This window comes from Scyliorhinus torazame, chromosome 2 (assembly GCF_047496885.1).
Source record: "Scyliorhinus torazame isolate Kashiwa2021f chromosome 2, sScyTor2.1, whole genome shotgun sequence".
NCBI classification, from domain to species: domain Eukaryota; kingdom Metazoa; phylum Chordata; class Chondrichthyes; order Carcharhiniformes; family Scyliorhinidae; genus Scyliorhinus; species Scyliorhinus torazame.
This window is the reverse complement of record NC_092708.1, coordinates 374297256-374316909: the sequence shown is the minus strand read 5'-3', so window position 1 is coordinate 374316909 and position 19654 is coordinate 374297256. Positions and strand designations below refer to the sequence as shown.

At 44.4% G+C, this 19654-nt stretch overlaps 1 long non-coding RNA gene across 1 annotated transcript; it reads left to right on the top strand.

Moving 5' to 3' along the window:
- Window positions 1-16214: 16214 nt before the first annotated feature.
- On the top strand, window positions 16215-19509 carry LOC140404590 (uncharacterized). The gene is made up of 2 exons (XR_011938539.1): window positions 16215-17429; window positions 18528-19509. It is a non-coding gene; the product is annotated as an uncharacterized lncRNA (long non-coding RNA).
- The last annotated feature ends 145 nt before the right edge of the window (window positions 19510-19654 follow it).

Genomic DNA, 19654 nt, shown 5'->3' with positions numbered 1-19654 from the left:
GGCCGGATGCCAACAAAGTGGCAGCCATCGCAGCCATGCAGCAGCCGTCAGACAAGAAGGCAGGGCTGCGCTTTCTCGGGATGGTCAACTTCCTGGGGAAGTTCATTCCAAACTTGCTTCGCACACGACTGCTCTTCGCCACCTGGTCAAAAAGACAATGGAATTCCAGTGGCTGCTCGCACATAATGGGAGGAGCTCAAGGTCAAGCTCACCACTGCCCTGGTACTGGCGTTTTTCGACACCACACGGAAAACAAAGATCTCAACTGACGCCAGCCAGTCTGGCATTGGGGCAGAACTCCTGCAACGGGACGACACCTCATCATGGGCTCCGGTCGCCAATGCGTCGCGGGCCATGACCCCCACAGAACAGCGCTATGCGCAGATTGAGAAGGAGTGCCTAGGCCTGTTGACTGGCATCGACAAGTTCCACAACTATGTATATGGTCTTCCGCATTCACTGTGGAGACCGACCATCGCCCCCTGGTCGGCATCATTCAGAAGGACCTCAACGACATGACCCCTCGCCTCCAGCGCATTCTGCTCAAGCTCCAGAGGTGCGACTTCCAACTTGTCTACATCCCGGGGAAGGATCTCATCATCGCAGATGCTCTGTACAGGGCGGTCAACACACCATCCGACTCGGAGGGGTTCGTTTGTCAGGTTGACGCACAGGTAGCCTTCACATTGGCCAATCTGCCTGCCACTGATGCACGTCTGGCCCACATTCGCCGTGAGACTGCGGCTGACCCCCTTCTGAAAATGAAAATGAAATGAAATAAAATGAAAATCACTTATTGTCACAAGCAGGCTTCAAATGAAGTTACTGAGAAAAGCCCCTAGTCGCCACATTCCGGCACCTGTTCGGGAAGGCTGTTACGGGAATTGAACCGTGCTGCTGGCCTGCCTTGGTCTGCTTTCAAAGCCAGCAATTTAGCCCTGTGCTAAACACCCCGTGTCTACAACGCGTGATGCGCCACATGACGGAAGGGTGGCTCAAGGGGCAATTTTACAACGTCCGGGACGACCTGACCGTCATTGATGGTGTCCTCTTGAAATTGGACCGGATCGTGATCCCACACAGCATGCACCGGCTTGTCCTCGAACAACTGCACGAAGGCCATCTCGGAGTTGAGAAGTACAGGCGGAGGGCCCGAGAGACGGTGTACTGGCCGGACATCAGCGAGGACATCGCCAACATGGTGCTCAATTGCCCCACCTGCCAGAGGTTTCAGCCGGCGCAACCCCCTGAGACCCTTCAGCCCCATAAGTTGGTCACGTCCCCTGGTCGAAGATGGGCGTGGACCTCTTTCATGCGCTCGGCAGGGACTACATTATTCTTATTGACTACTTCTCGTTATCCGGAGGTCATACGCCTGCGCGACACAACGTCATCAGCTGTCATTCGGGCATGCAAAGAAACCTTTGCTCGCCATGGAATTCCACTCACCGTCATGTCTGACAATTGGCCTTGCTTTGCCAGTCAAGAATGGTCTTCCTTTGCCACTTCATACAACTTCACACGCGTGTCGTCCAGTCCCTTGCATCCTCAGGCGAATGGCAAGGCGGAAAAGGGCGTCCACATTGTGAAGCGGCTCCTCTGCAAGGCTGCTGATGCCGGATCTGACTTCTGTTTAGCCCTGCTGGCCTATCGCTCGGCCCCACTGTCCACGGGCCTCTCGCCAGCCCAGCTGTTGATGGGTCGCACCCTCAGGACCACTGTGCCGTCCATTCATGTTCCTGACCTCTACCATGCTCCAGTATTGCGAAGGATGCAACAACGGCGTGCTCAGCAGAAGGTGGCACATGACGCTCGGGCGACTGATCTTCCTGCCCTGGCGCCTGGAGACAACATCCGCATACACCTACCGGAGGGTGGCTGGTCGGCAACCGCCGAGGTTCTCCGCCACGTGGCTCCCCGCTCATTCCTGGTTCGTATGCCTGATGGCTCTATTCCCCGCCATAATCGGCGGGCCCTTCGTTTGGTTCCGTGCTCGCTACGAGATCATGCACCAGTGATACGCCCTCCTGTTGTTCCTGATGTCGACTTTGTTGAGCTTCCTGCCACTATGCCTCTTCCTCTCTCGCCCATGGCCAGGCCCATTCCTCAGCTGTGGATCCTGACCCACCCTTGAGGCGGTCAACCCGAATTCGTCGCCCACCTGAGAGACTTGACTTATGAAATATTGCACACACATACTCAGATGCACTCAGTACACATTTCTATTTATTATCATCTACAGCCGTGTTGGATCATTTGTGCATCAGAACACCCAACCCGACAGTTGGAAGCACAGAATGTCCCTACAGATAACCCAGAACAGCTTGGCTGTTAAGTAACAATCCAGTGACAATCTAGGAGCCAACAGTCCGATGTCTCAACAAAACTTTTGTTACTTTATCCAGCATTGCAGCAAGGGGCAGGCACACTGTTACTGACCAAGAATGACTGCCACCAGAGTTGAAGCAACTTCAGAACCCTGATACCCACCTAATCTTTAAATGAATGCCACCAACCACATGAAAGGGAAAAAAAGAACCAGTGAACAACTAGGCTATCCAAGCACAGGGCAATTTCAGGTCAACTGCGTATCAAGCCCGCAGTCATGCAGAGCGGCTGCAATTCGACTGAGAGTGAATTGGTCTGCTGCGATTACTTTAATTCTCTTAAAGTTTGAACATCTGCACTGAAACACTCGTTGAACTTCGTGTTTCATTCTCCATGAGTGGTAGGTGTCACAACAACAGGAAACTGACTTTGATAGCTCCCTAGAACTTCACCAGCTAACCACAAACATATCGAACTGAAGAATAACTTTTAAAAAAGAATACAACAAAAGACATTGACCGAAGATGAATACCAGCAGCCACCTGATGTCCGGCTCTGTAAGTGACCACATTTCTGGAAAGTTCCTACATGGTGTGCACTGCACTCCTGCCCTGAAATGTTGCATGTGAATTTGTACCTGGGGGTGCCAAGAACCACGTCAAATAGGGAATCCTGAAAGGAAGGCATTCAAAATGCAAAGTGCTGGGCTTTTAATCCATTACTACTGTCAAGACGATGGGAACTGCTACTCGGCCACCATTGTGGAGCACAAAGTAACCTCATATTCTGTTGGTTTCTGCTACCTCAATGTGATGAATGGTTTTATTATAGAATTCCTGCAGTGCAGCAGGAGGCCATTCGGCCCATCAGGTCTACACTGACCCTCTGAAAGAGCAACCAGCCTAGGCCCACAGCCCCACACTATCTCTGAAACCACACCTAACCTGCACATCTTCAGACACTGAGGGGCAATTTTATCATGGCCAATTCTCCTAACCTGCAAATTTTTGGACTGTTGGAGGAAACCAGAGCACCCAGAGGAAACCCACGCAAACACGGAGAAAGTTCAGACTTCACCCAGACAGTCACCCAAGGCCAGAACTGGGTGGCGAACGATGAGAAGGTCAGGAAGTCGGCAGTGAGTGAGAGGTCACTGAGGGGTCACATGGAGGAAGCCTCGAGCAGAGGAATGAGTTTGAAGGCACTGCTATTGGCACCTCTTCCGTTCTCACCAGCCTGGTACTCCACGAGCCCGGTAGTTGTATCAGTGTTAAGGGTATGGAATCAATGCCGGTAGCATTTTAAGATGGAAAGTACGTCGCCGTAGGCACTGATCTGTGGTAACCACAGGTTTATTCCGGCAGGCCTGATTTCCATGTTCAGAGGAGTGGGATAGGGCAGGGATAGAGTGCTTTCGGGACCTATTTCCGGGGTGAGGTGATGTTTGTGATGTTGGGGAGGTGGAGGTGGAGTTCCAGCTACCGAGAGGGGAATGGGATTCGTTATCTGTAAGTCAGACACTTTGTTAGGACAGAGTTCCCGAAATTGCCGAGGATGAGGTAGGGGGAGGGTAGGATCTCAGACATATATGGGGAGCTGATGGAGAGAGAGAGGTTTTCGGTGAAGGAAATAAAACTGAAATGGGAAAAGAAGCTGTGAGGGGCGGGGTGGGGTGGGGGTGGGGGCCTTCTTAAAAGCCGGGATGTGGAGTGAGGCCCTGCGAAGGGTAAACTCATCCTCATGTGCGAGACTGAGTCTCATCCATTCAAAGTGATGCATAAGGTGTCTAGGATGAGTCGGTTCTTTCCAGTAGGAGATGATAGGATGCGGGCGCTGCGCAAGGAGGCTGGCGAATCAAGTCCACGTGTTTTGGGCAGTCCCGAAGTTGGAGGAGTTTTGGGAGGCCTTTGTGGGAACTATGTCAAAGGTTCTGGGTTGAAGGTGGCTCCAAGCTCTTGGGTGGCAATATTTGGATTTTCTGGAGAACCGGAGGTGCAGGTGGGGAGAGAGGGTGACGTGTTGGCCTTGGAGGCAGATATTGTAGAGTGGCAGGACTCTGAGCCACCTAAAGCGACGGTGTGGATGAAGGACTTGGCGGAGTTTCTTCACCTGGAGAAGTTAAAGTTTGCCAATAGAGGTAGAGGTTGTTCATCGACTTCTTTAAAGAGTGGTAAAGCGCCAGAGGAGGGGGCTGGGGGAGGTTTGGGAGGGTTTTGTTTGTTGTTGTAGTTCAAAATCGGGGCAGAGGGAGGGCAGGGATGGAGGGATTTGGGTATCGAGTGGTTTGTGAAGGTGCTGTTTTTCTCTTTTTTGTATATAATTGAAAATGCCTTGAATAAAAATATTTTAAAAAAAGAAAAGAACCTGTCTCTCTCTTTGAAAGTATAGTGTCACCAGCAAAGTGCAGTCCTGAATTTCAATTGGACTCCAGGGTTTTAAAGGAAGCACCTCACCTCATGTGGCCACAACATTCAACAAACTGCGTCCCACTCACAAGCAAAAGAACTTAATCACACATTATTTTAACTTTTTTAAACTAGCTTTCTGGTCCTGATACATGCTTTGCGTTGCGCCTTTTATTATTTTTTTTCTTGGGTTTAGTAACTAATAAACTTATTCTTGGACTCCAGAAAACCTGGTTTGATCAGCTCCTTATTAACGGTGGCATCATGTTCATGTCACTGGACTAGTAATTCAGAGGCCCAGGCTAATGCTCTGGCGGCGGGTGAAATTTTAATTCAATTAAAACATCTGGAATATAAAGTTATTCTCCGTATTGATGACCCTGAAGCCATCATTGGTTGTTGAAAAAAAACCATTTGGTTCACTAATACTCTTTAGGGAAGGGAATTATAGGGACTCTTATTTTACCTTATAATAAGAGTCGATCGTCCGGATGATTGAAGGTGTCAGAAATACGACTTTATTGCTAATTGTTCGCATGAATACACTTTAATAAGAACTGAATCAAAACTTAGAAACAAAATATCAAACAATACATAAAAAGGTCGAACATATGGCAAACAGCATAAAACATAAAGAAATCACTTTAACACAAAGAAACAGATAGATAATTCAAGAATTCAGGAACAAAGACCTCAACCACGAGGTCTTACCTTTAAGGGAATTCTTATTTCTGGTTTTACCCCTCATTTACTCCCATTAGCTTCTAATTCTCAGCTGAGACCTCCTGGTTTGTTCAAATGAATGTCTGTTGCTTAGAGGATGATTTGTTAATCAAACATCGGACATTACTTAAGATTGACTGGTACCGATCAAAACTAGCTCAGTGTCAGCTTGTGCAGCCTTAGGAAAATTACTTGCTATGTTTCCCATGCCACAGCTTGGGCCAGAGACCTTGCTGTAACTGATTAGTTGTTTAGACAGAGAACAATACATTCTTAGCGCTAAATACACTGGAATACAATGGCTAATTCATTATGTGAAACATTGACTGAAACAATGACTGGATTCCCACAGTCAAGATACTTCTAATAATTTTACCTCTCAGTTACATGCATTCAGTGAGCACCTAAAATGATGAAGAAATCAACACTATCAGGAATCGGCCATCCTTCCCTGGTCTGGCCCACACGTGACTCCAGACCCACAGCGATGTGATTGACTCTTAACTGCCTTCTGCAATGCAAGCCACTCAGTTCAAGGACTTTTTGGAATGAACAACAAATGCTGGCCTTTCCAACGATGCCCACATTCTATAAAAGACTAATGAAGTAGATAAATACTTTTGGATCTGAAAAGATATTAACGGGAGAAACTTTTTTTTTAAACCTTTGGTGTGACCAACAGAGCAGGGCTGAAATAAAGGGGATGCCATTTCAACCAGTTGTAACAATTTCCACCTCAGTAGCTTTACCGGCACCAATGCGTTCAGCTACCAAGATCCTGAGCTCTCGAATTCCCTTCAAAAATGGCGTCTCCTCTTGACTTCGCTTTCATCCTTGAAGACATTCTTAAATATTTACCTCCTTGAACAAACCTTTGGTCACAGCGCAGTGGTTAGCACCGTTGCCTCACAGCACCCGGGACCCAGGTTCAATTCCACCCTTGGTTGACTGGAGTTTGAAAGTTCTCCCCGTGGCTGCATGAGTTTCTGCTGGGTACCCCGGTTGCCTCCCATAGTTCAAAGATGTGCAAGTTGGGTGGATTGGCCATGTTAAATTGCCCCTTTGTGACCAGAGATGTGGGATTACAGGGATAGGGTGAGGGAGTGGGCCAAGGTGGGGATCTCTCTCAGTCGGTTGGTGCAGACTCGATGGGCCGAATGGCCTCCTGTGCTGTATTCTGTAATTCTATGAAATCTGTCCTAAAATCTCCTTATGTGGTTTGGTATCAAATTTTGCTTTGTAATATTCCAGTGGGAGAAGTTTGGAATGTTTTGTTTATGCTAAAAGTGCTATATAAATACAAGTTGTTGCTCAGCAGAATGGTGGCATATTTATTGTGTACTGATTCATTAGCTCAGGGTGATAAGTAGTCGTCAATGGGAAGTTTCCTTGTCTGTCTTTGGTCTGATGCTATGAAAAGTCATGGGCTCATAGTCAACGTTCAGTACTCCCGGAACCAAACCTTCCTGACTGTATGGCAGTGTGCCACCATGTGTCCCCTGCCCATGGGACAGGACACACCAAGGGATGCCAGCTTGACTGGTCTGTGGGACAGCTGTTCCATTTTTAGCACTAGCTCGCTGATATTAGTGTGACAGACTTTGCAGGGTTAACTGAGCTTGATGTGCCTTTGTTGCATCTGGTGTCTAGTTTAATGCAGGAAAACTATACCATTTTATTCTTTTAGTCTTTTGATACAGCTTTCAAGGCCATTTCAGAAGGGTAATTAAGAGTCAAGTACATCGCTGTTGGTCTGGACTTTTATATCGGCCAGACTTGAAGGGAATGTTAGATCTCACTCCTTAAATGAAATTAAGTGAACCAGATGGATTGTACCACAATCTGATAGTTTATTGCCACCTTTATTGATAGTAGCTTTTCATTCCAAACTTATTTAATTAAATTACTTTCCATTCCTCGGCTGCCATGGGGGTGGGGGGGGGGGGGGGCTTGATCTCCTGTTTCTCAATCATCCATCTTAGGATGGGAATAGAAGGATACGGACCCAGGAAGTGTAGAAGATTGTAGTTTAGTCGGGCAGTATGGTCGGCACGGGCTTGGAGGGCCGAAGGGCCTGTTCCTGTGCTGTACATTTCTTTGTTCTTTGTTCTTTGTCTGAATTATGAGTCCTGGAACATTACCCTTGTACCACCGTGCCCTGAGCAGATCAACCATGATCATAATGAACTGCAGCTGGAGCAAGCTTGATGGGCTGAGTGGTCTATTCCTGCTGCTGTGACTTACACTGATGAAGTATGCATGTGCATTTTAATTTATGCTGCAATTTACAAGAGTTTGGGTGATAAATGTACCGAATTGGTGCACATTTCCGGGGTACCAAAATGGCCCTTTGAGTTCCAAAATGGTGTCCATGACGTGCACATTTGTGAGATAATTCACAATGGACGCCTTATTGGTCAGGGTGTTAATGTGTGCACAGGGAATATCCATCAGCCGAATGAAGGGCATGTTCTCCCTGTGTCTGCGCGGGTTTCCTCCGGGAGCTCCGGTTTCCTCCCACAGTGCAAAGATGTGCAGGTTAGGTGGATTGACCGTGATAAATTGCCCCTTGGTGTCCAAAGGTTTAGGTGGGGTTGCTGGATTACGGGGATAGTGTGGGGCTGTGGGCCTGGATGGGCTGCTTTTTCAGTCGGTGTAGACTCGTTGTGCCGAATTACCTCGTTCGGTACTGTCGGGAATCTATGATTCTATGATATTCGTGTACAATGCTGATTTGACACCAGCTGTGTCATTTTGGAGACCAGCACAAGTGATGAAGGATTTTTTCTTCACTTCAAGGCTTCTGCACAAACTAGTTGCTATCGTACATGAATGATCCAGTGAGCAATTTCCTTGAAATACTCGAAGCATGAACAGAAGCCACATGTAGCAAGACAAGCTGCTGGAAAAAGGAGGAGCTATTGAAATAGATCGTAAATAGACGACACCCAAGTGCCCATCCTTGTACCCCACGAATTACATAATTACGAATCAAGAATGACTTGTTTATTTTTATTCTCTGCTTCCTGTCTGTTAACCTCAATCCACGCTAATATGTTATATCCAGTCTAGTGAGCCTTAATTTTGAGTAATAATGTGATCCTCACTGCAGCATAAATTTATAAGCTTCCCTGTGATGTGTCAAATGCCCACTTCTGTGTTCCAAATTTCTAAGTTTCGACGTGAGTTACAAATAATATCACCATGCCTAACATTTTGTGATGCTATGACACACGCAGAAGCGGGAAGAATGTGCAAACTCCTCACGGACAGTGACCCGGGGCCAGGATCGAACCTGAGTCCTTGGCGCTGTGAGGCAACAGTGCTAACTACTGCGCCACCGTGTTGCCCTCCTATCAGCATGCCTAACTAATTGGTATTATTGGCCCGTAACTTCCTCAGAGTGGCAATCACCAGCAGATTGCCACTCTGTAGGGGCTTACCCTTGTTGAAATCCTAACGTTCCTATCTTGTCCAATCTTTCTTTCTCACACTGGGCGAGAGAGGCACAGCAAAGCGCTCCGGCTCCCCCCGGAAGATTTAAGCCATCCTCCACCAAGGAAACCCTATCAGTGGGGAGAAGAAGAGCCAACTGGACATCTCTGGAGGGGTATGATCCTGTCCCCTCGATCCTGGAAATTTGAGAGGGGAGTTCCGACTGGCAGTGGGCTGAGCAGAGTTGGGAAGGGAGTTCAGAACTGGGGGTGGTGGGGGGGGGGGGGGGGGGGGAGAGGACCCGAGAGGGAGGGTTTGGGATCAGGAAAGGTGGGAGAAGAGCGGAGTTCCAGACTGGGCGAGGAGGTGGTCGAGTTTTGGACTGGGGAAGAGGACAGGGAGGGAGCAGGTTTTGGACCGGCAAAGTAGGGGTGGTCAGACTGGGAAGAAGGGGGTGGGACCGGGAGACGGAGCCAGGGGGTCCGACTGGGGGTCCGGCAGGGAGAAAGGTGGGGGTCCGACTGGGAGAGGGGGAGGTCGGACCTGGGGGGAGGGGTTGTCAGACCAGGGTGTGTGCTTGGTTGGAATGGTGTTAGTATCCACTAGGAAGGGGGGGGGGGGGGTCCCATACGTTTGTTTTTGTTTTAAATAGTCTGGAGTTAGAGGTAGTAACTGTCAGGGTAAAACTGGCAGAACCATCCAGAGTTAATGATTTAAATCACTTTGTCAGATGGTTCCTAATCCAGCGCAATTTCAAGGGAAGTTAGTCCCTCCCCAGCGCAGCATTAGGGTACCCGCCAAATGCAGTGTTGGGGAATTAGGAAGGTATGAACCATTATCTACCCTCCGATCAGGCCCAGCAAGTGCCTGACATGTATCTTTCTTCCTATCCAATTGTTGCTGCATGCTACTGTGATTGTTTTGATGTCATTCCTGAAGGTTTCCTTTGCAGTCTGAAACAAAGTTTTGCAGGCACTCGCGATGCAAAATTATGAAAACTAGCCATTTTCTTTCCCATATTATAAGCTACCTAAGTTACTTGTTTTCTCCTTACTTTGCAAAACCATGAACCCCTTCTTCCATCTCCCTAATTTATCTTTCACCACACCACAGTTGTGCCTTATAGATCAGTGTTTTTCAAACTTTGTTTCCGGGGACCCATTTTTACCAACCGGCCGACCTTCGGGACCCATGCCGGCCGACCTTCGGGACCCATGCCGGCCGACCTTCGGGACCCACGATGGCCGACCTTCACGACCCACTATTTTCTCTTGCCATGTTTGCTGCTGACAAAATGGACGAATCGCAATCGCGCCCAAAGCATGTGACGATGACGTTCGGGCGGCGTGACCTGCTCTCTGCCTCCCTTCAGGCAGGAAGATTACATTGCATTTAAAAAAAAATCTTCTCCTGCTTCTCCGATTGTGCAAATCTATCTTGGCTAATAAATGGAAGGGTTCCAGATGCCTTCTTAACCACCTTCGCAACCTGTCCTGCTACCTTCAGGCATCTGTGGACAATCACTCCAAGGTCCCTCCCTTTCTCTGCACTTCTCAGTATCCTCCCATTTATTGTGTAATTCTTTGCCTTGTTTGACCTCCCCAAATGCATCACCTCACACTTCCCTGGGTTGTTTTCCATTTGCTGCCTTTCTGTCCACATGGCCAGACCAGTAGCTGCGTCATATTTTCAAAGACACTATCTATTTGCATTTCATTCAATTCCAAGGTCTGGGCTCGTTGGCTGGCCAGAATGTTCTTTTGTTTCTCTACTTGTTTTCTCTCATCTATGAATAGTGCCTTATGCTCAATTGTGTTCTGAATTAAGCAAAAATGTGAACGTTGGCCGAATGTGGTGGTATATACAATGCAATCCAGTGTAACACAGGATTTGGCTACTTAGGTGCTGGTAGCTCAGTCGGTTTTGCAATCAGAAATAGAAATAAAATACTTAACAGAATTGGAAAAAAAGTAGCTTCACATTTTCTGTGAAATCTTGCCTTTAAATGCTAGCTGATCAGTGTTCCTTATTGGAGCTTACAGAACCACGCCGTTCTGCGCATGAGTACCGTTGAGCGGGCACGCATGCGCAGTGTGCCCACAATTATTTGTATGGTGGCGGCGGTCATTTTGAAGCTGCTCGCAGTCGGCATTATTAAACGCCGGCTGCTGCTCATGAATTTGCGCAATCGGGAGCACCGCGCCGGATGTCTCCGCGACCCTTCCGACACCCGCCCACGACCCACCAGCGGATCGCGACCCCCACTTTGAAAATGCCTGCTAGAGAGCACGTAAGTAATGTGGTTCTTCAACACTTGCTTGATAGAGTTGAGAGGTATGCATGAGAACATATTAAGGTAACACTTCCAGTTTTGATCTCCACTCTTGTTCCTCTCCACCATACTCCCTGCGGGAATATAGTTAACATCTTGTTCTTTCTACCACTTCATGGTGTCAACTGTTTGCATGCTACCATACATTACCTAACTTCAAATAGCAACTTCAACCTTAGTAATAGTGTCAGAAAAGATAGAATGGGAAAAGCTCATACCACCCAGCATGCCCATTTTTTGCATGCTGTTATTACTGATTGGAGTCAATCTAGTTGACGTCCTGAGGAAAAGTCTTTGAAAAATAAGTTAAGTAGAACAACCTCTGGCCTTATGTCCTACCTAACTTGTACTTTACTAGTTTCCATTCCTAATATTAACAAGAAATCTATTCCATGCAGTTGGTTCTAATTTCAAATCTTGTTTAAGATTTCTTTTAAAACTTGATACTTGCACATCCTTCAGTCCTCACCAGTTAAAATTGCCTCCATTTGTACCAGTATTTTATGACAAAATATAGTGTTTTTTTGAGCTGGGGGTATGGAACAGTAGAACAAGCAGAAGAATAACAGACAGGACAGTACACATGATAAATATTACTACAATTAAAAGTCTTTCTTAGTGTCTTGATACTAAACTTTATCTAATTAAAATGAGTGTGATTTAATTCATAGAGAACAAGCTTTGAGTGTGACTTTGTTTAGTCAATGGGGCTCACTATCAGAAGTAGGTCAAAATTTGTGTATCATGTGCACAAGTTTAAATTTATAACATACCAGAATCTTAATGCAGAAATCACCCAATAATTTGTCTTATTAGTCTGAATTATCAATTTATTGTATTACTCTGAGATAACTATGTGCCAGGTTTACTATCTTGGAATTTACTATAAAATCATCTTATTATCCAGCCTGTGCGGGGCATGGATGTTGCCAATTTACCAAAATGGTGGTTAATGGAGATTAATACTTGTAGTATGAATTCATATACAAGTCTCAAAAAGTAAATAACAGTATTATTTTTACTTTTAAAGACCAAGGAAACCAGCGGTAGGAAGAAGAATATTTATTGTATTCATAGCAATGCTCTGCCCACGGCAGTAACTATTTACAATAGTCCCCATTGGGATGACCCTGATCCGGACAGCTTTTATGTTCAGTTCTAACAAGCCCCAGCTGGCTGGCCTGCACCACCCCTACCTGGGTAGCTCGTACTCCACCAGCCCCACAGGGAGATCAAGAATGTTTTCCCTGTGGGCCTGGTGGTGGTTATGACCTACCTAATCTTCAACACCACATGAAAACATAAACTGAAGTATAAAATAATATATTTTACAGGTACGGGTTCTGGATAGCTTTGTAATTGTTTCCGGTTGACGATTTGCATTAGGGAAACATCAGAAATTCCGATTAGTAGAGAATTCCAGTTCATAGAGTTCTGGATAACACAAGTTTACTGTACCATTCCAGTAACTAAATGACTGCGTTCATTTCATATGACTGTTTGAGGTGAAAATGGAAGGAGATTGCTAATGTCTCGAAATAAGTTCAGAAAATAAAGTAAAGCACAGTTTCTGCATCAACTAAACCTCTGGTATATATGTGCACAAGCGTTTGAGAATCCCAGAGGTGTGATTTGTTTTCTTTTATTTCAGTGTTTGAACTGTCAAAATTCACTATTCAAAATCTGTGTTGCAACAAAATGCAATATTTTATTTTGATTACAGACTCCTGCCTGAAATGGTTGCTTTCAGCCCTCCACTATGGTGTAGTATAACTCTCTTTCGGTACCCTTTGTAATTATGTACCTGATCCTCAATTTTGTGTTCTTGAGCTAGGATGAAATGGTAGAGCTTGATACAGATGATCTGTGAAAGTGACTTGATAATCATCTTCTATTGCTCTTTACACAACAAATTAGTTAAAGAAGCTCTATTGTGGTTTTATGTGTTGATGTGTCAGAGGATATGGGTTTCCATTTCCCCCCGATACGTTCCTTGCCAACATCCACCCGAGCATTCAAACCCAGACTTCCCAGGTAAGAGATGATTTGATGTTGAAAGGGAAAGAAATCAACAAATCATGGAAGTTATTAGGTTGTTGAATGCCCATTTGCCCTCTATCCTCACAGACCAAGATACGCAGACTTCAAGATTCCAGCAAAAAAGAAATAGAAATATTTTTTACCCCTATAAACAGTACACGTACTTTAGCAGAAAGGACAAGACAAATTGATCATAGCCCCAACTTATTTTCAGGCCTGTTGAACTTTAAAACAAACAAAGAACAAAGAAATGTACAGCACAGGAACAGGCCCTTCGGCCCTCCAAGCCCGCGCCGACCATGCTGCCCGAATAAATTTAGAGTACCCAATTCATTTTTTCCAATTAAGGGGCAGTTTAGCCCGGCCAATCCACCTACCCTGCACATCTCTGGGTTGTGGAGGCGAAACCCACACAGACATGGGGAGAATGTGCAAACTCCACACGGACAGTGACCCAGGGCCGGGATTCGAACCTGGGACCTTGGTGCCGTGAGGCAGCAGGGCTAACCCACTGTACCACCATGCTGCCCTTAAGACATATGATTTTTTTTTTAATGCATACAAGCAAAAGATGGCTGAGAATGTAAATTCTGAGAATGTAAATCAGTGACTGTCTAGAAATTTCCTGTGTGGAATATACTCAGTCCCGAGAGAGAGAGACCATGGAATATTGAACCTGGAGGGTGTCCAGGAGATAATGGAGGCTGATTACCATCTCAGCAAAAACCATCCCTTGTGAGCTATATCCCATACTGTGGACATGATGTGAGTTGAAAGAAAGCGGTTTCTGGGTGAAAGACATGTTTGTGTTTTTCACCTTTCAGGAATACACAAGAAAAAGGATTTTTAAAAGAACTAGCCTGGTGTTCTAGTTCTGGTGTGCTAATGTGTGCTGTGAAGGTCACAGCTGAAGAACATCCCCGCATTTACAGATAAAGTCTCTCACTCTGATTCCTGGAAGTAAGTCAGTAAAGCCACAAAAAGGAAACCAGACAACTCTTATGAGCTTAACAGAACCAAGAATCTCCAAACCAACTGCTGAATTGCCAAATTCAGCACAACCGGGATCGCCTAAATTAATGGCTGCAACGTCTCGCCATCTTCTCCTCCTGGACAAGCCAAAGATTGATTTGCATATAATTTTTTACTTTTATTTTTGTCCTGCTTCTCATTTCTAAACTCTGCATGCGTGTTGCGTCCCCCTCCCCTCCCTCCCTCGACCCCGTGTTTAGTAACTAATAAACTCATTCTAACTCCAGAAAAAACTGGTTACGCTGGACACTTTTAAAGCATAGGCATATTTGGACTGGGAAAACGTGACCACGAGGGAAGGGATCTTTTTTGAACTAACCTTGTCGTGACCAACCAAGGGGGTTGAATGAAGGAGGGGAGCTAGTTCATCTCTCCTCACCAGGACAATCTGGGAGTATCTCACCGGGAATCGTACTGAACTATGGGACCTCGCCAATGTGACAAAAGTGTATTCTGATAATGAGCTTCCCTTCCTGTTGGGTGGAATTTGATTCCTTTCTGTCATAGCCTGACTGAAAATGTAATTCAATTTACTGAAGAACAAAGTTGCATCTCAGTTTGGCAATGACTGACAGATTTGACAAGTTGCATCTCTGGTTCTTCACTTGGTTAATTAGATCAACTACAGTCTGCTATCTTTTGTATTTTCTTAATATTGTTCACATTGTGAATCTACCTTCAATGCACACACATCTATAGCATCATGTATATTTGATTAAATTTACCTTTTATAATTGACGTCCAAAGTACAGAAACCTTGGGTTATTGGTCAGGGATTTAAGCGTTGAGAGAATTTCTGTTTGCTCCTGTCATGGAATTAAGACATATTTTGAGAAACACTGTCATGGGCTGAATTTACTAATGTTTTAGAAATGCAGTGGCAGTAAACTTTAATAATTTGTTTTGAAAGTAAAAATGTTATTTAAAAACAAATCTCAGAACAAAGGTTGAGGGCAGTCTGGCTTTAAACAGCTCCTTTTATTTTATCAAAGGCAACAAAGAACAACAATTTTGATCATTTTGATGTCTATGTAATTTGTGGTGATCAAGCTGAGGGAAGGTGATATTGGGGATTGGTATTGGACACTAATCACATTGAGCAACTTCTGACAGCATTAGGAACTCCAGATTTGTTACGGCAGGGTAAGAAACAAGACCGAACCTCTACAGAACCCCTCTACGTGACGAGTGTGCCAATTTTACCATTACTGAGTCAGATTCATGACAATTGATGCTGTGGGCCTATGTCCACTAAAAGCTGTTGACATCGTCCAAACCTATTTCACTTAGAATTTATATCCCTGTCAGAGGAAGCAAACATCTTACCAATCAGAACTGCAATTCTGTTTTCTTGCCTCGACGGTGCCATGGAAACACAGAGGGAGCAATGTTACGAATTGCTGCAGCAGTGGAAAAGCAACACTTTGACTTTCAATGTAATATTAAAATTTGTCTTACTCATTCAACGTGATGATTCATGTGGAACCAACATTACTGAAACCCCATTTTGTTCCAACATAATTCCGCTTGCTTCATGAGTTGTATCGCTGTAAATTTAGTCCTAATCTCATGTCGCATGTGTAACTCTTTTTACAGGAGTCAGTTGGCAAAAGACAATAATAATCCAATGTAAATGGATAATGGGGTGGCAGTGGTTAGCACTGTTGCTTCACAGGGCCAGGGACCCAGGAGCGATTCCCAGATTGGGTCACTGTGCTGAGTCTGCGCGTTCTCCCCGTGTCTGCGTGGATTTCCTACGGGTGCTCCGGTTTCCTCCCACAAGTCCCAAAAGACGTGCTTGTTCGGTGAATCGGACATTTTGAATTCTCCCTCAGTGTAACCGAACAGGCACTGGAGTGTGGCAACAAGGGGAATTTCACAGTAACTTCATTGCAGCGTAATGTAAGCCTACTTGTGACACTAATACAGATAATTATTATTATTACTAAAAACAAAAGTACTTCAGTGTTTGGAATGAGGACATTGCACTGGTGGGCACTCTGCAGCTGTGGTGTCAGCCTACGTTTTTCACTCTGAAGGGTGCTGGGTTGTGTTCCGACTTGCCATATTTTTCCATATCCAAATCAGACCTGCCCTATCCTCTGCCACCTTAGCTATTCACAATTTCTCCACATCTCTTAAATGTCTCTCTTAATTGATTTAATCATTCTATTATCTATCATCTCATATTAAATCACACCCTGTCTTCCTTTTAAGAACCTTGCATATTATTCCACGTCATCCTTGCCTTTTTCTGTTCCTATAATGTGCTATTCATTTAATGTTTTCCAATCTGATGAAGAGTCTATACCTGAAAGTAACTTCTCTATTCTCTCCGCAGATGCTGGCTGACCTGCCTGCCAAGTGTCCTGAAGTTTCTGTCTTTCTTCCAGTTTCCCCAACATTTGCTGATTTTTGTTTTTGCTTTTTGTTCAATGTACTGTTGTCTGCTGTGTTAAGTTCCAAATACACTTTGCAAGCTATAATGGTGTACCTCACTCCCCAACAATCGTGAATATTGTTGGAAAAACTGAGCCATTTTGAAGTTTCAAATTCTAAACTGGATATCGTGTAAAAACTCCTGTTTTGCCAACACTCGGGAGCCAGCCAATTTGTAAAGGTTTCAGTGCTTGTAACTCACATGAAAAATGTAAATATAACATTTTAAATTTGAATTTCCCCAGTGAAGCACATGCATTACAAAAGTGTTCCCAAATTATGGGACTGGCAAGTAATGACCGTGCTGTGAAGTTCTTTGTAAAACCTGTGAATTACTATATAATTTAATCAAAGTAAAATACTTTTGAATGTTCACTTCACAAGTTGAACATTGCAGCTAGAAACTGAAACTTTTGTTCTGCATTTTATGAAGATGAAAAGTGATGAAGTCAGAGACATTGCGAGTATTTTTCAGAGCATTGGCTGGCCATGTTGTACAGAGGGTGCAGAGATGGGGGCAGTGAGAGATGTAAACCTTATGATTATATATTTTTTAATAACACTACTTTAGCCAGTGCAGACAGTGAATTGTGACAACAAAACTATGTAAAATCATATAGCATTTAAAAATCTGTTTCCTTAGGTAATTTGGAGTCAGAGACCGGACATCGTGGAACATGGAAGATGAAACAGAGGTATGTGGTAAAGCCAGATCTATTCCAGGAAAGAGTGACACGGGTTTTGAAAGTGAATAAAAATTATTACATGGCTTTACACTCTCTTACCCTCACAATTGGAGTGAAATTGACAGTGATAGACTGCATCATGTAAATTTGTTTCATTTGAAAGAAAATGCATAGTTAGGTACAGATCCTGTTTAGTGGGAATATTCTAACACGAGCTGTGAACCAAACTGGCACACCCATTCTACTAAACAACACACACACACACATTTATGTCAATAAATTAATACCAAAGTTAATAACTCCATTGTACACTTGTCTTTCCTTTTAAAAAAAAAAAAGGAAACATTTTTGGGGACCATTAGCACATACCAATGTTAGGTTACAAATAGCAGAGAGACACTGGATCATACCTCAGCCCACTCCTGAACTTCCAATCTCACTGCACAAAAGGCTACAGGAAAAGCAGATAAGGTGAACCCACCCAAGCTGCTGTTGCATATGTTTCAGTATCCAACTAAAAGCATCAGTGATTCGGGAGGTCTTGTCTGCTCTGTCCTCATTGTTACAGAGAAACTGCAGAGAAGGGAGGCTGCCTGCTGTTGAGTAAAGAGTGAAGGAAATATATGCTCTTTGTTGCAGTGTAAGATTGCCTCAAGATAGTTAAAACACCAATATCCAGTGGCAGAGAATGATGGAATGTGGGAAAATACCCATGGCCTCTTCCCTTGCCCATACATCACAGAGTTCCTGACCTTGGATAAAATAGTGTAATGGAGAGATGTTTAAAATAATGAAGGACTTTGAGAGAAAAGGTAAGGAGAAACTAGGCTCCAGTAGCAGAAAGGTCAGTAACCAAAGGTTACAGATTTAAGATGATAACCAGATGCGACATAAAACATTTTAAAAATCAGAATTCTGACCTAGAATGCACTGCCTGAAAGGTTGATGGAAGCAGATTCAACAGAGAATTGTATGAAAACTTGAAGAGGAAAATAAATGTAGGGCTATGGGGAATGAGCAAGGAAATAGTTAATTGGATAGCCCTTCCGTAGAATGATGGACCTAATGGTCTCCTTATGTGCTGTTTCACTCCATGATTGTATGAAGCTGCCAGGTGGAACCCAGGAACTTTTCCACAGCAAGAGTCAGAAAATTGCACATGCTGCTCTCTCGTACTTCAAAAAGACCAGAGCAGGATTGGCAGAGATGAGAGCAGAATGCTTCCCAATCCTTTGGTTAACACAGTGCATAACTTGGGATGGTAAAGGTCTTTTTGATCGATGTATTAAAATCCTATTCAATGAATAACTCTTTTACTGCTGTCTATGAAATACCGTAATAGAGAAATCTCAATGATCTCAAAGGGGATTAGTTGGTTAATATGCAGCCCGCAACAAGAGCCAACTTCTTAATGGAGATTGAACAGGCAACATTCATCCTATTTAACAGGATCTACTTTATGGTCATTGTAATGGATACAGCACCCCAGAGGATAGAAACATGCACATATGCAGATTATAAATATTTTTTATAAGACTAATGAAATGCAAATAGTTTCTTTATAAGATCACAGTAATATGTGTAGTTGTAAACTCAACCCCCGCTCCCTGCCAAATGTGATCATGAACCAGTAATACAAGGCACACGGTCCTCAATGACAAAAAGCAGTAGCAGATACAAAATGCTAAGACAAGTGCTCAAATTTGCGATTGATGGGTTTTTATTCGGCAAGTCTATAAGGGTCATGCAAGCAAGGTGGGTAGATGGGCTTAAGATACATGGCAAGGTAAGACATGTTCGAATTGAACAATGGAACAGGCTCAAGAGGCTAAATGGTCTACTCCTGTCCTATGTTCCTCTCCTGGATATCCACGGAATTATTCTCTGTAACTTGCACAGAATGTTGGACATTGCTCTGTCATTCATCTATTGAATTTGAGATCGGACCTGGGGTGTAAACGTTCCAAGTTTTAATAACTATTTGCATATTGTGTTTAAAAGAAGTCCAGATTTTTTTTTGAACTTTGAAAGCGCAGTATAAAAGCCAATTCTGTATCCTGCAATATGAAATTAAAAAATTCTGGAAGAAGCTTAGCCTCTCGTTTTTTTATCTGCAAATATTAAGTTCTGTGATGCCTCCATGCACTTGAAGGATTAATGTCATTCAGAGTGACGAGTACCAAATTTTTGAGGCCAGTTGCAGGTACACATTGAGCCTGTGCAAGACATTTCGA